The 11,049-nt window shown below is 38.8% G+C and overlaps 1 pseudogene; it reads left to right on the top strand.

Annotated features, from left to right (window-relative positions):
* Nucleotides 9,517-10,001, top strand: LOC106502137 (annotated as a pseudogene).

Consider the following 11,049-nt stretch of genomic DNA (forward strand, 5'->3'; position numbering starts at 1 on the left):
GATCACAAAGAGTCAGACACGACTGAGCCACTGAACTGAACTGAACTGAAAGCAGTGATAGTTCACATCAATTGATTAGACCAGGGATTTTCCTAAGTACTGAACAGAAATTAACTTCCATGATCTTCACAAAACAAAGTATGTGCTATTTATTCCCACCATTACAAATAACATACCCATGTCTTTGAAAAGTTGGAAACTTGCCAGAGCTCCCACAGAGAGTATGCTAGCATTCAGATCTAGGTGATACAGCACGAAGCCCATACTGCTAACTACTGAATTATAGCCCCCTGAGAAAAGAAGGACATTTCATCATGTAAAAAGCCACTGGTTAACAGCAACTGACAGAAAAATTAAAAACATAGCCTCACAGGAAGTAAGACTGTATCTAGCATGGAAATCATGACTGGACCACACTCAAAAAAGAGTCTGCAAGAGGAAGGAAAAGAAACTATGCATGCCCACTACAGTGGTGATGAAACCAGCATGGGCAAACAGAATGAAAACCACAGCAGCAATCCAGTGATTCAGTGGGGACCTACAGCTTCCGCTTTTGATGGAGCAAGTAAAGAACACACTGATCTATGGCAATAGGTTTCTCAGAGTCGGACGGTCCAGAGTAAACTAGAGGCAATATCTTGTGGGGTTTTTTGGTAATTGCATCTTTCTAATTAAAGGATAATTGCTTTACAGTATTGTGTTTGTTTCTACTAAACATCAGCATGAATCAGCCATAGGTTTACCTATGTCCCCTCCCACTTGAACCTCCCTCCCACCCTCCTTCCCCATCCCACCCTTCCAGGTTGTTTACATTTCCATGTTGATTAGTGATGTTGAGTATCTTTTCATGTGTCTATTAGCCATCTGTGTATCTTCTTTAAAAAATATCTATTTAGGTCCTCTGCTTATTTGTCGAGTTGGTTTCTTCAATGTTGAGTTTCATGACTTATGTGTATATTTTGCATTTTAATCCTTTATCAGATAAAAATTTTCCAGATTTCTGCCTTTTTGTCTTGTTGATAGTTTCCTTCACCGTACAAAAGCTTTTTTGTTTGATATATTCTCATTGCCCATTTTTGTTTTCCTTGCCTAAAAAGACATATCAAAAATATAGTGTCAACCAATATCAAAGAGCATATTGCCTATGTTTTCGTCGAGGAGTTTTATGGTGTCAGATCTTACATTCAAGCCTTTGGTCCACATTATGAGTTTATTTTTTGTACATGGTGTTTTGTACATATTGCTGCACTCAATATGCCAGCAAATTTGGAAAACTCAGCAGTGGCCACAGGGCTGGAAAAGGTCAGTTTTCATTCCAATCTCAAAGAAAGGCAATGCCTAAGGATGCTCAAGTTCAGTTCAATCACTCAGTCGTGTCTGACTCTGTGACCCCATGGACTGCAGCACACCAGGCCTCCCTGTTCATCATCAACTCATGGAGTCTACTCAAAGTCATGTCCACTGAGTCTGTGATGCTATCTAACCATCTCATCCTCTGTCATTCCCTTCTCCTCCCACCTTCAATCTTTCCCAACATCGGGGTCTTTTCAAATGAGTCAGCTCTTCACATCAGGTGGCCAAAATATTGGCGTTTCAGCTTCAGCCTCAGTCCTTCCAAGGAACACCCAGGACTGATTTCCTTTAGGATGGACTGGTTGGATCTCGTTGCAGTCCAAAGGACTTTCAAGAGTCTTCTCCAATACCTCAGTTCAAAACCATAAATTCTTCAATGCTCAGCTTTCTTTATAGTCCAACTCTCATATCCATACATGACTACTGGAAAAACCATAGCCTTGACTAGATGGACCTTTGTTGGCAAAGTAATATCAAGAGGCTCTCTAGTTCTTCTTTGCTTTCTGCCATAAAAATGCTCCAACTAGCACACAATTACAATCATCTCACATGCTAGCAAAGCAATGCTCAAAATTCCCCAAGCCAGGGTTCAACAGTACATGAACCATGAACTTCCAGATGTTCAAACTAGATCTAGGAAAGGCAGAAGAACCAGAGATCAAACTTCCAACATCTGTTGGATCATCAAAAAAGCAAAAGAGTTCCAGAAAAACGTCTAATTCTGCTTTATTGATTATGCCAAAGCCTTTGACTATGTGGATCACAGCAAACTGTGGAAAATTCTTCAAGAGCTGGGAATACCAGACCACCTGCCTGCCTATTGAGAAATCTGTATGCAGGTCAGGATACAGTTAGAACTAGACATGGAACAACAGACTGGTTCCAAACAGGGAAAGGAATACGTCAAGGCTGTATATTGTCACCCTGTTTATTTAACTTATATGCAGAGTACATCATGAGAAATGCTGGGCTGGAGGAAGCACAAGCTGGAATCAAGATCGCCAGGAAAAATATCAGTAACCTCAGATATGCAGATGACACCACCCTTATGGTAGAAAGTGAAGAATAACTAAAGAATATAAGAATACATATAAGAATATAATTCTATATATATAAAATATAAGAATGACCCAGAGAGATGTTGTGGGGAGGGAGGTGGGAGGGGGGTTCATGTTTGGGAATGCATGTAAGAACTAAAGATTTTAAAATTTTAAAAAGAAAAAAAAAGAATATTATATATATATTGTATAATATATAACTACAAGAATAACCAATAACTCTTGATGAAAGTGAAAGAGGAGAGTGAAAAAGTTGGCTTAAAACTCAACATTCAGAAAACTAAGATCATGGCATCTAGTCCCATCACTTCATTGCAAATAGATGGGGAAACAATGGAAACAGTGACAGACTTTATTTCGGAGGGCTCCAAAATCACTTCAGATGGTGACTGCAGTCATGAAATTAAAAGATGCTTGCTCCTTGGAAGAAAAGTTATGACCAACATAGACAGCTTATTATAAAGCAGAGACATTACTTTGCCAACAAAGGGCCATCTAGTCAAGGCTATGGTTTTTCCAATGGTCATGTATGGATGTGAGAGTTGGACTATAAGGAAAGCTGAGTGCCGACGAATTGATGCTTTTGAACTGTGGTGTTGGAGAAGACTCTTGAGAGTCCCTTGGACAGCAAGGAGATCCAATCTGTCCATCCTAAAGGAATTCAGTCCTGGGTGTTCATTGGAAGGACTGATGCTGAAACTGAAACTCCAATACTTTGGCCACCTGATTCGAAGAACTGACTCATTTGGAAAGACCCTGATGTTGGGAAAGATTGAAGGTGGGAGGAGAAGGGAACGACAGAGGGTGAGATGGTTGGATGGCATCATGGACTCAGTGGATGTGAGTTTGAGTAAACTCCGGGAGTTGGTGATGAACAGGGAGGCCTGACATGCTGCAGTCCATGGGGTCACAAAGAGTCAGACATGACTGAGTGACTGAACTGAACTGAACATGGTGTGAGAAAGTAGTTCAGTTTGATTATTTTGCATATAGCGATCCAGTTTTCCCAACATTTACTAAAGAGACTGTCTTTTCCCATTATATGCTGTTGCCTCTTTTGTTTAGATTAACTGACCTTGTAAGCATGGGTTCATTTCTGGGCTTTCTGTTCTTTTCCATTGATTTCTGTGTCTGTTTTTATGCCAATATCTACTGTTTTGATTACTACAGTTTTTTTAACATAGTTTGAAATCAGGGAGATTTATACCACCCTTCTTTCTCAAGATTGTTTTGGCTATTCAGAGTCTTTTGTGCTTCCATACCAATTTTTGAACTATTTGTTCTAGTTTTATGAAAAATATCATTGGCATTTCGATAGGGATTGTATTCAATCTGTAGGTTGCCCTGGGTATAATGGTCATTTTAACAATGGCTATTCTTCCAATTCATGATCACAGCATATCTTTCCATCTGCTTGTGTCACCTTCAATTTTTTTCATCAGTTTTCTGAGTACAGTTATCTTACAGTTTTCTGAGTACAGGTCTTTTACCTCCTTGGTTAGATTTATTCCTGTGGACTGTAGCCTGCCTGTTCATGGAATTCTCTAGGCAAGAATACTGGAGTGGGTAGCCATTCCCTTTTTCAGGGAATCTTCCCAACCCAGGGATCAACCAAGGGATCAAACTCAGATCTCCTGCATTGCAGGCAGATTCTTTACCATCTGAGCCGCCAGGGAAGGGTATCTTACAATTATAAAAATCCCAAGGGTCAGTCCAGCCACAGCACTACTTCTGAAAGGGGAGAAGTCTATACGGACTTGCCACGGCCCCAGGTGAATGTCCCTAAGCATTTCTAGCCAATAACATTGCTATCAATAGGCAAAGACCAGCAGAAAACAGGAAGTTAAAGCAAGGAAAGCTGTTGAGAATAATTCTTTGATTTATGATTTGAGCACCTGTTTGCATGCTGATTGAAGCCATTTACTGAAATGGAAGCACTAGAAAAAGCAGTTTTTAGTAAAATCCAGGGCATTCAACATGTTAAGCTTGAAATGCTTCTTTAAGATCTTCAAATAAGGGAACTTTACTCAATATTCTGTAATAATCTACATGGGAACAGAATCTAAAAATAGTGACTATAGGTATATGTATAACTAAATTTCTTTGTAGCACACTTAAAACGTTATAACAAAATATTATACACCAACTATGTGGTTTAGTCACTGACTCTTATAGTATCTGATTCTTGTGATCTTCATGGACTGTAGCCTGCCAGTCTCCTCTGCCCATGGGATTTCCAGGCAAGCATACTGGAGTGGGTTTCCATTTCCTACTCCAGGGTATCTCCAGCCATTCCCCAGTGGCTCAGTGGTAAAGAATCAGCCTGCAATGCAGGAGACCTGTAGAAGACACAAGTTCAATCCCTGGGTAAGTCAACTATACTACAATACTGGAGTGGATAGCCTATCCCTTCTCCAGTGGATCTTCCTGACCCAGGAATCAAACCGGGGTCTCCTTCATCACAGGTGGATTCTTTACCAACTGAGCTATCAGGGAAGCTGCCACAATATAAATAAAAATTAAATTTAAAATAAATTTTTGAAAAAAGATCTCCAAATGAGACAGCAAGACCTACTAACTTGGAAATCAGGAAGATTCAGTTGGCAGAAATTTAAACATTAGAACAGAAAGTTTGATTAGTCCTAGCAAAAGTATGTATTTCAGTAGGATTATATTTCACAAGCAAGGCACATACAATTTTTCCATTAGGCAGACTTTTGAAGAGTCACTGGGAAAGAGGAAGGGGGTTTGTTCCTTTATAGTACATTATGTCTTTGTTAGACTACAGTCATGTTCCTACAAACCACCAGAACACAACCACCCCCTCACAGATCATTTCACCCCTGTTCTCCCACATGCCCTCTCATTCACGTGCCTTAAGAATACAATCTGCCATCATGATTCCAGCCATTTAATACTAACTTCCTCCTTTTGAGAGTTTCTGAAGTTTCCTGACTACTACTAACTACAAAGAATCATAAGAGATAATATAACCGACAAGGGAAATTTTTAATGCTTTGAGATATCCTAAATTTCTTACAATAAAAACTATCTCTTTGTTTTTTGGAAAACACAGGCACAGATCTTTCAATTCCTCACTTCATTTCATCCCTCTTTTCATTCTTTTTTTTTTTTTTAATGTGTGGATACTCAACTCAGTCTGATTTTTCTGTATTTCTTAGTCAAATATGGATTTTCTAATCCACTTCCCCTTAATCAATGAAATACATATTCTTAAACCCTTCCTTCTCTATCACTTGACCTTGAAAAACTAAAATGGAGCTAACTTTTGTGATGATGCTGTTTGTTTGGTTTTTTTGGGGGGGGGGCGGTTTTGGTTTTTTTTTGGATTACACTAACATCTGAGGTTGTTTTTTTTTTTTAACATTCCAGAAAATTTCAGGTTATCTAAACCAACATGTTCCAAATTCACATAAGGAGGCAGGTTGGGTTGCTCTCTCTCACTCTTATCTGATTTTTTATCATCACATCAGAAAACAGGTATTTTAAATCATCTGAGAAATAACAAAGCAAAGTGATGAGAAATCTTTGATGTCTCCCAAAATAGAAAATCTTAGATACCATTTTGAATCATGCTGCCTGTTTCTCTTATCTTCCCAGTTGCTCATAAATCTGAGTTATCTTTCTAATTTCATGCTTCCTTAGCCTATTATTGTATATGACTTCTATTTTAGTCCTAAAATCATCTAGCTTCACAATTCTTTCACGTTCTTGGGCACTTACTTTATAGAACATCACTCTTGAAATCAACATCAATTGCTAAATTCCCATTCTTGGTTTTTTTGCTTCAACTCTCCTATCTGGAACTATTATAAAAAGAAAATACAACCTCACTTTCACTTTGAAGTTATTCTTCTAGAAACACTAGTATGTACCCTTGTAGTGAGGCATGTGGAATCTCTTAGGTCTGTTTCCATGAAGATTTACCCAGGAAATCTGGATCTATTCAGAGAAGCTAGACCTTAGTCATTTTACTCTGAAAGACTAGGAAACTTTAGATGTGAAATTAATCTTAAAAGAAGTAGTATTGTTAAAGGCTAATTTTTATTAAAGGGAGAAAAAAATTCTAGAATCTGCACGTGCTATAACAAAAATTACTCAAATTTGGGACTTCCTTTGTGGTCCATTGGCTCAGACTCTGAGCTCCCAGTGTAGAGGGCCTAGATTTGTTCCCTGGTCAGAGAATTTGACTCTGCATGCTGCAACTAAAGAACCACATGATGCAACAAAGATCTAAGATCCCGCATGCCACAACTAAGACTCAGCACAGCCAAATAAATAAATATTGTTTAATTATTCAAATTTCTTTAAAATCCAGATGAAATGCATGCTCTAACTTCACAGTCCTTTCCCTGGTTGTTCAGCCCTCTGTAGGCTCTTGCCTCTTTTTGCCAGAGACCTTGAGTCAAAGTCAATCCAGGCTCAATTTACAGAGGCTGCTTTTTCTCACATTACAGCATTTTCATCACAATGAAGAAAAATAACATAATTCCTATTCTGCAACATTTGTGTATGAACATACCCATTAAAAAGTTTAATACAGTATTGAATATTAGATAATTTTTTAGAGAACCTTATATACATGAAAACTTTTTTGTGAGATACAATACAATAATTTATAACAAGATGTACATAATAAGATATATTGATATACTTGGTCCTCAACCTTCATTCGTGACTCACACAACCAAAGTGCTTATAATTTCCTGAGTGATTAGAGCAATAGAAACATCCTTTGTTACACTTGTTTTTTGTCCTTGGTTTCTAATGTAGCTCAGAGCAATAAAGGTAAAATGGATGTCTTTTATTATTTTTTTAATGTATATGTGTCGTCGAGTCCCTTAACAATTCACCTGAAATTATTACATCATTGTTGATCAGCCATACTCCAATACAAAATAAAAAGCTTACAAAAGAAAATTTTAAAATCTTTCCAAGGAGTTTATGCTAATGAAATGACTTTTGGAATGTCCCTATATAACCTATGGATAGCGGCTGATTAGCAAGGGGACCAACCATATAATTAGAGTGCTGAAACTTACAGCCCTACTTCCCATCCCCCAGGGAAGGGAAAAGGATTGGAGGTCGAATTAATCACCAATGACTGATAATCAGTCATTCTATTGATACATGAAGCCCCAGAAAACCCCAAAAGGACAGGGTTCAGAGAGCTTCCAGGTCAGTGAAGAAGAATACTTCCATGTGCCAGGACAGTAAGGCATCCTCCCAAACTTCATGGCGACAGAAGTTCCTGCGCTCAGGAAACTTCCAGACCTCATTCTATGTAAGTCTTCATCTGGCTGCTAACTCTTCTCTTTTAATATCCTTTATAATAAACTAGGAATCTAGAAAGTAAGAGGCTTCCCAGGTGGCTCAGTGGTAAAGAATCTGCCTACCCATCCAGGAGACGCAGGAGACTTGAGTTGGATTCCAGGAAGGCCCTCTGGAGGAAGAAATGGCAGCCCACTCCAGTATTTTTGTCTGGAGAACGTCATGGGCAGAGAAGTCTGGTGGGCTACAGTCCATGGGGTCGCAGAGTCGGATACAACTAAGTGGCTAAGCACGCATGCACACACTAGTGAGTAAACTGCTTCCCTGAGTTCTGTGAGCTGTGCTAGCAAATTAAACAAAATGACAAATTAAAAATACAAAATGGATGGTTTTCTAAAAGACAAAAATTATTGGAAATGACTAAGAAGAATTAGAAATCCTGAGCCTCAGAATCATAGAGGAAAGGGAAAACATGGTCAAAGAAATCCTCTTAAATAGACAAGAGTTCTGAGAACTTCATGGGCAAATTTAACCAAATTTCTAAGAAGTATATATACGCCTATATGCTATGGTCTGAATGTTTGTGTCCCTCAAAAATTTACGTGTTGAAATCCTAATGTCCAAAGATGGTGGTATTAGGTGGTGGGGCCTTTGGGGGGTGCTTAGGTCATGAGGATGGGGCCATCGAGAATGGGACTCATTAAAAAAAAAAAGAATGGGACTCGTGCCTTATAAAAGAAGTTCCAGGAAACCCCTAGACTTTCCCTTCCATCCTGGGAAGAGACAGGATGAGGGATGTCACCAACACATGATAATGCTGATGCCTTGACTTAGGCTTCCCAGCTTCAGAACTTTAAGAAATACATTTTCTGTCGTTTATAAGCTACCCAGTGTTCAATGTTTTGTTACAACATTCCAAACATGCAAAGACACTATAATACAGGTAAATTTAATCAAATGGTTCAGAAAATCGAAAAGGAAGAAGAGCATTCTGACTCATTCTACAAAGTAGACATAAACTGATTTCAAACTCACAGAGCACACACACACACGTAAAAACTATGGGTCTTCCCACTTACAGATAGAAATGCTTACAGCAAACCTTACAACGTATTTAAAGAATGCTGTATTCCAACTATGTTAGATCCAGTCCCTCAGCCCTCAGTATCCACTCCCACCTCGTTCATCATAGCTACCATTGCTTCGGAGAATGGAAAATACTGGAGTGGGTTGCCATTTCTTCCTCCAGAGGGCCTTCCTGGAATCCAACTCAAGTCTCCTGCGTCTCCTGGATTGGTAGGCAGATCCTTTACCGCTGAGCCACCCGGGAAGCCTCTTACTTTCTAGATTCCTAGTTTATTACAAAGGATATTCTATCAATAGAATCAATTTCTATTGATAATAAAGGTCATAAGTTGTGAATTTCCAGATGCAGTTGCGGCTAGACTGAGTATTCCTGTGTCCAGCCACCAGACCTTTAAGGGTGAAAAGAAAATTGTGATGGGACTTCCTTGGTGGTCCCTTCCAATGCAGGAAGTGCAGGTTTGATCCCTGTTCAGGATGCAAAGTTCCCATAGTCAAAAAGTCAAAACATAAAACAAACAATATCATTAAAAATTCAATAAAGACTTCAAAAAGAAGAGAAAATCGTGATGAGGTTGGCATGGAGGCAAAACTCTCTGGATGCTGCAGACCCTGGGATCACCGTTACTGCAGTATGACCTTGACCTCAAGGACATCATTCAAGAATCGCCAACTCAGAGAGATATAGAAGCTGAAAGGGGCCAGGCCCCACCACTGCTTTGAATAGGCAATGGACATCTCAAATGGGCAAGTGTTGGACAGCAAGAGTCAATCCCAATGAACATTATCTTTTATCACAGGTTTCTTCTGCAGAATAGCTGAGTTTGTGGGTTTGTTTTTCAGAACTCTACTTCAGCAAGATGTGAAAAAGAGATGAGGTTATGGAAGCTCATCCAATTCCAGATATGATGAAGGAAGAGGGCCACCAGGAAACTACCCCCTGTCCCCAGAAGAATGGGTTGAATTTATCACAGCCACCTGCTTGGCCTTAATCCTCCTTCAATGGCCAGTGGATGAGGAAGGTGCGTGTCTGCATTAAGAAGCAGACAACTGGACATGAACTTTCATGGTAGAAAGAAACCAGCAAGAAACGGAATGCTGACCGTGCTGGACAAGCTGGATGAACGTGTGCATCTAAACAAGGACTGCTCTGTGTCCTCGCATTCGAATGATGTCGTGCTGGGAATTCCCTCCACAGGGATCTGGCAGGACTGACATGCAGTTCTCTAAATGCACATGTTTGTCTCATCTTTTTGTCATTTATTAAAGTATTAACACACTTTATATTAATTAAAATACTAATTAATTGGCATGTTATTAATAAAATACTAATTGATACACTATTAATTAAAATAACAATATACTATACATTAATTAATATACTATATACTAGTATTAACATACTATATACTATATTCCAGAAAAGGCAATGGCACCCTACTCCAGTACTCTTGCCTGGAAAATCCCATGGATGGAGTCTGGTGGACTGCAGTCCATGGGGTTGCTAAGAGTCAGACACAACTGAGCAACTTCACTTTCACTTTTCACTTTCATGCATTGGAGAAGGAAATGGCAACCCACTCCAGTGTTCTTGCCTGGAGAATCCTGGGGACAGGGGAGCTTGGTGGGCTGCCGTCTATGGGGTTACACAGAGTCAGACACGACTGAAGTGACTTAGCAGTATACTATATTCTCATCTTTATATAATTTAAAAAAAAAAAAGTTCCAAATGTGAAGAAAAGTAAAATGCTGTGTATTGAGTGCTGCTAGTGTCACTGTTTTCAACTTCTGAAATACTGTTCATGGTTTTTATTGTTGTTATTCTCATTTATAAATATATCACACTGTATTTACTAAAAAAAAAAAAAAAGAAAAGAAAAGAAACAAAGAATCCCCAATCCTCATTAATTTAGTCTCCAATCATTTTTCATATTTAAACTTTGGGTACACAAAAAATTTTAATTATAATTTGAGATTTCTAGTATACTAGCCTCTTGACATTCTTGTTTTCTTTTGTTGTGTTTGATGTTTATTATATGAATATCATTAGCCAATATAAAAGCTAGAACTTTATAACATGTCTATGTGCTCCTGCCAATCCTGCCTCCTGCCTACCATGCAAATGTCACCATTATATTGAGCTTTGATTATCAAACCCTTGATTTGTTTTCACTTTTACCATATATGTGCCTAAACAATGCAAGCATACTGATTAAAGTTGGTGGCTCAGAGGTAACGAACTTGTCTGCCAATGTAAGAGACG

Source organism: Capra hircus, chromosome 5 (assembly GCF_001704415.2).
Source record: "Capra hircus breed San Clemente chromosome 5, ASM170441v1, whole genome shotgun sequence".
NCBI lineage: Eukaryota > Metazoa > Chordata > Mammalia > Artiodactyla > Bovidae > Capra > Capra hircus.